Source organism: Pleurodeles waltl, chromosome 2_2 (assembly GCF_031143425.1).
Source record: "Pleurodeles waltl isolate 20211129_DDA chromosome 2_2, aPleWal1.hap1.20221129, whole genome shotgun sequence".
Taxonomy (NCBI): Eukaryota; Metazoa; Chordata; class Amphibia; order Caudata; family Salamandridae; genus Pleurodeles; species Pleurodeles waltl.
The window spans coordinates 222,176,383-222,182,450 of NC_090439.1; positions in this window are offsets into that span (position 1 = coordinate 222,176,383).

Consider the following 6,068-nt stretch of genomic DNA (forward strand, 5'->3'; position numbering starts at 1 on the left):
AACAGCGCTCACACACCCAGTCAGAGACCCACACAGCCATCCGCAAATCCACTCACACCTACACACCCACTTATATAAACCCACAAAACCACTCACTCACAGATTGACACATTCACTTACACACTCACTTACACACCCATTCATGCACACACACACCCACTCACACCCCCATTCACAGACTGACAGAGCCACACTCACAGATCCACACACCCACTCACAGACCCATTCATACATTCACACACTCACACAACCACAGGCACACCCCCTGACAGTCACACCCCCACTCACACACCCATTCACACACTCACATATCCACTCACAGACCCACACAACTGCTCATACACCCAGCCATAAACCCACACAGCCACTCATACATCCACTGACACACCTGTTCACACACACATACACTTGCACACCCATTCACACACTCACACACCCACTCAGACATCCAAATACTGACTCACAGCCCAACTCACACTCCCATTCATACAGTCACATAGGCACTGATGCACCCATTCACACACTCACACACCCACTCATAGACCCACAAAACCAATACTACATCAACTCACAGACCCAGACAGCCACTCACACCCCCCCTTCACACACCCATACAGCCACTCAAACATGTAGTCACATACCCACTGTATTAAATATGTTGTTTTCTGCTAGATGTGTTCTTTTGGATCCACAGATCCGTCACAGATCCAAAATGTGCTGTTGTTTTGTGCTGAATTTATGCTTTTGGTTGGGGATCCACAGCGGATCTGCGGATCCAAGTAAGAAATAAAAAAAAAGATTTGAAAACAAAATGAACCAGTGTTTATTTTGGCAAGAGAAGTGTGTAGATGGGCGCTGGGAGTGTAAGAAAACAGCAAAGGTAAGTAAAGTACCCCACCCCAGAGCCCAGCAAAACCGAAGTAAAGTACAGCAAGTTTCCTCAGATCACACTAGGAGTTGTGATAAAGGATTATGCAAAAACCAAGCAAGACTGCAAGACACCAATGATGGATTCCTCGACCTGAAGACCTGTAGAGAGAGGAGACCAAGTCCAAGTACAGCTGACGAATCCAGGAGTCACAGGAGCCCCTGCTAACACGGATGAAGGTGCAAAAGTGGATTGACCGGTTAGAAGAAAAAGTCAGAGATGCACCAAAGAAGACAGCTGCGGGTTTCTGCTTGGTGCAAGAGATGTCCCACGTCGAGTAGAAGAATCAAGGCTGGTTTTCATCATTGGATTCCGCCAACAAGCCTTGGCTTATGCAAAAGACGCGTTTGGTGGGAAAAGGCATTACTTGGACCCAGGAGGGACCTGGGGGTCTCAACTCAGACTGAGGAGACAGAGGGGGCTCTCAGCACTTCAGAGAGCCCTCAGAAGACCAGGCAGCACCCACATGAGTCCCAGGACACAAGGCCAAAGGAGTTGAAAATTGTGTTCATCGCAGCACTACACAAAGGGATCCCACGCTGCCGGAGAACAACCCAGGGAGCTGAGCATCACCGGATAGAGTGCTGGGGACCTGGGCTACGCTGTGCGCGATTGATTCCTTGGAGAAGCACATAGAAGCCCTAGGATCTGCAAAAGGTGCGGTACTGTCTGGCTCAGGGAGGCAAGATCTTACCTCCACCAAATTTGGATAGCTGGACCTTTGGACAGTCAGGGTCAATTTGGTCTGCCACCTGTGTTCCAGGATCCACGCTTGTCATCAGGAGAGGTGCCCCAGAGTACTGGTCTTCGCTGCAGAGAGGTGCCTGCTGAAGCAGGGAAGTGACTCCATCACTCAACAGGAGATTCCGTAAGTCCTTCTGGTGCAGAATGAAGACAGGCAATCCTCAGAGTGTGCACGACCTGGAAACTGTTGCAGTTGCTAGCAGGAGCTGAAGTTACGGAGCTGCAGTAGCCTTCTTTGTTGCAGTGGTAGAGTTCCTGGAGCAGTTCTGTGGTTGATCCGATGGTAGAAGGTGAAGCAGTGATTGCAGAGAAGTCCTGCTAGAATCTTGCAAAACCGAATCTGAGGAAACACCCAGGGATTGGTCACCTAACCAGGTAAGAACCTATCAGGAGGGGTCTCTGACGTCATCTGCTGGCACTGGCCACTCAGATGTTCCCAGAGTTCCATGATGATCCTGAAAACAAGATGGCAGAACCCAGGGGCACTCTGGAGGAGCTCTGGACACCACCCCGGGGGTGGTGATGGACGGAGGAGTGGTCACTCCCCTTTACTTTGTTCAGTTTTGTGCCAGAGTAGGGACTGGGGGGCCCTAAACCGCTGTAGACTGGATTACGCAAGCAGGGCAGCGTTTGTGCCCTTTAAAGCATTCCCAGAGGCTCTGAGAGGATGTTCCTCTCAGGCCTGTAACACCTATTTCCAAAGGGAGAGGGTGTAACACCCCTCTCTTAAAGGAAATGCATTGCTCTGCCTTCCTGGCATTGAGCTTCTCAAACCCCAGTAGAGCAGAAGCCTGTCTGTGAGGTGGCAGCAGCTGGGGCTACAGTGGAAACCTCAGAGAGCTGGTTTGGCAGTACTGGGGGTCCATGGTGGAGCCCCCAGGGTGCATGGAATTGGCCCCCCAATACCAGAATCGGATTGGGGGTACAATTTCTCAATCTTAGACACCTTAAATGGCCATATTCGGGGTTATCAATGTGAAGCTACATATATGTATTGACCTATATGTATTGCACACTTATAATGGCGTCCCTGCACTCATAAAGTCTGGGAAATTGGTCCTGGACAACATGGGGGCACCTCTGCTAGTGCAGGGATGCCCTCACACACAGTAACTGTGCACCTAGCCTTCAGGAACTGAAGGTTAGACACATAGGTGACTTATAAGTTACCTGGTGCAGTGAAAATGGCTGTGAAATAGTGCTTACTCTATTTCACTCAGGCTGCAACGGCAGTCCTGAAGAAGTGTTTGTATGAGCTCCTTATGGGTGGCAAAAGAATTGCTGCAGCCCATAAGGGTCTCCTGGAACCCCAATGCCCTGGGTACCTAGGTGCCATATACTAGGGACTTATAAGGGGGTCCACTATGCCAATCTGGAATGGAATATGGAGTGACTAGACTATAGTGACATATTTAGAAACAGAGAGAGCATGATCACTGGAGTTCTGGTTAGCAGGACTATACTGACAACACAGTAAAACATACTGACATATCGGCCACATCCTTTTACTTACATATACTTTCACTTACATAGTCATCCGCACATGCATACAGGCACTACTCAAATACTTATACAGCTGTTCATGAATTCAGTACTCAGTCAGTTACACATGCACTTACACACCCATACGCCCAGTTATACTCCCAGTGACCCTTGCATACACCCACTTGTATACATATTTACAAACCCATATAGGCACCAACATTGTCAGACATTGATAGAGGTATTTATACAATCACTCACACACCCATGTGGCACTTATGCATCCACTACAAATAAAGCCACTTGCACACACGGTTACACACAGTAACAGAGAGTAACGCAGCCATCAACCAATCCACAGTCACTTACATACCTAATTATACGCCCATACTGTTACTAACACAGCCAGTCACACACCCACACAGCTAGTTACACATTCTGTGACACACCCACAGAGGCACTGATACAATCAGTCACATATCCACTCAATTACTCACATACCCAGTCACCCACCCGTACAGTCACTCATATACGCATTTATACACCCATATTGAAACACTTATGTAGTCTCTTACACACTAAGATAACCACTTATGTCACTACTCAGTTATTTATAGTATGTAATGTACTAGTGTATAATATAAAATTAAATGCATTCTATATTTTCTTTTCATCTATCTACTTGTGTTTAAAGAGGAGGATTTACAATGACTAGGAAGATAAAATGGTGAAAAAACAGGAGAACGAGTTCTATGTGCTTATAAGTAAGAGTAAAAAAGGACATGATAGGGAGAAAAGGCTGGAAAAAAGAGCTGCTGGTAAGGGAACTAAGGAGTTTGTTAAAACAGTACATGGGAAAATGCAAAATGTGGAAAAAGTTTCAAATAAAAAGCGAAGTTTCAAGTAGAGTCAGACAGGAGAAGGAGTAAGTGAGATTGAAAGTGAATTTTTTTATAAAAACACTTAATTTGACAAGCAGATACAATGTAAAGGAATAGGAATGAGAATGTTTAGAAGTATGGTAATACAGAATTTGGTATGAAACATGAAGCGGAATCAGAGCAGAAGGGCAGCACTGAAACACCAAAATATTGAGACTGTAGTTTATAAAGTATTTGCCCTTCAGGGCAAACTACTTATCTTGATACTAAACTGAATGAGAACAATGATATAATAGTGTTGTCAATGAAGAAAAGAAGCCAAAAAAGGCTTATTAATAAAAGCAATTTTTGCAAAGATAACGGAAGCACATGTCTAGTACTGAGGCTTTCTTTTTTCAAACTTTATTTATCATTTTTGGTTACAAAGAAAAAAGAACAAAAAGCCACAACATGGAAACATAGGACATTCAACTCTTGATGGGTACATAAATGGTAAAATAATGAGGGGAACAGCAAGAGGGATGGAGAGGCAGATAGGGGAAGAGCACCAGTATGGGGTCAACAGTCCAAACAAAAAAACATTAAATAAGAAACGGAGGAGAGCAAGTAGTGTGAACATCATCGATTAAGTAGACCAGAAGAACCATAAAATATGCTAACCAAGGAGGTAATTCCCATGCACAGAGCCATAAATTCATATCTGGTTGCTCAACAGCATGATCTGTTCTGAACAAGTAGCCTCTAAGCAGCTGCCATATAACTTTAGGTCCGGAAGAATTCGGCTGTAGGGAAGCATAAAGTTTGGAGTTTGTGTCACAGTATGAAATGTCCCGTGACCAAGCAGCTATAGTAGGTAGCACACCCCTGCCCCACTGGAGAGCTACTTGTCTCTTGGCCGAAAGCAGAGCAATAGCGGCAAAACACCATAAGCAAAGGCTTGATATAGCCCAGCAGGGCCATCAGTGGATCTGGATCTATTGTTTGTTCAAGCATAAAAGACAGGATAGCATAGACCTCCTACCAGTATACTTTGATCTCATAGCAATTCCACACCAGGTGGTCAAAGTCTGCCTGTTCTGTTCTGCACTTTGGGCAATGACTGGGTCTAATGGGGTCAAGTTTAGCTAGTGCTTTTGGGGTGGTGTATGCCCTGTGTAGAAATGTGTAATGCAAAAGCTTGTGACAATGGTTGTTCGATACAAGTTTGGTCTGAGAGCAACAATGGTACCACGTCTTATCCAGGTGGGAATGTCCCAGATGCTGTTCCCAAGCTGCCCTCTAGTGCTCTTCACTCACCGGGCATTTCTGTGCTGAAGTGCAACAGAGCTTAGATATAAGATAGCAGCTATCTGGTGAAGTGATTACTGACGTGAGTGGGAAGAAAATATGGAGGTTCTTTGAGATAAGTCAGTAAGATGTCAAGGAGCTTGCTATGTAGGTAGTGGAATATACATCCATCTATAAGAGTAGAGGGTCTCTCTTGCGTCATAGCGGAGCTAGGTTTGAGCACACCGTTGGCAAATAGGTCACCAACTGCATATGCAAGGGATCGCTGCACTAGATGTTCCTGAGTGAGAGGAAGCCAAGGGTATTTATATGGGGTAGGTGTGGGGAGTATAGGATTTGGCCATTTAGGTAGTGTAAAAGTTTGGCACAGGCCCAGCAGGTCTTAGATAAGGTTTGTATTGCAGCCAGGTGGCAACAATGAGAAGAGAACGGGGTATGGTACCCGAACCCGCTCAGGCTTAAGGTAAGTAAGCTTAGAGTGGGGATGATACCGTAGTGTGCAAAATGTGATTCAGTCACTAAATAGTGCAACTGTAGATTGGGAACTCCGAACCCCCCACGATCATAAATTTGTGTAAGCGTTTGCCATCAAATAATGGGGTGGCGACCAACCCATATCAGTTGCAAGAGTAATCCTCTCAAGGTGTCAAAGAAATTATTTGTTAAGACAGTAGGTATAATCAAAAACAGATAAAGGAAACAGGGAAGGACCACTGTTTAATGAATGCGACGCACCCTGCCATTGT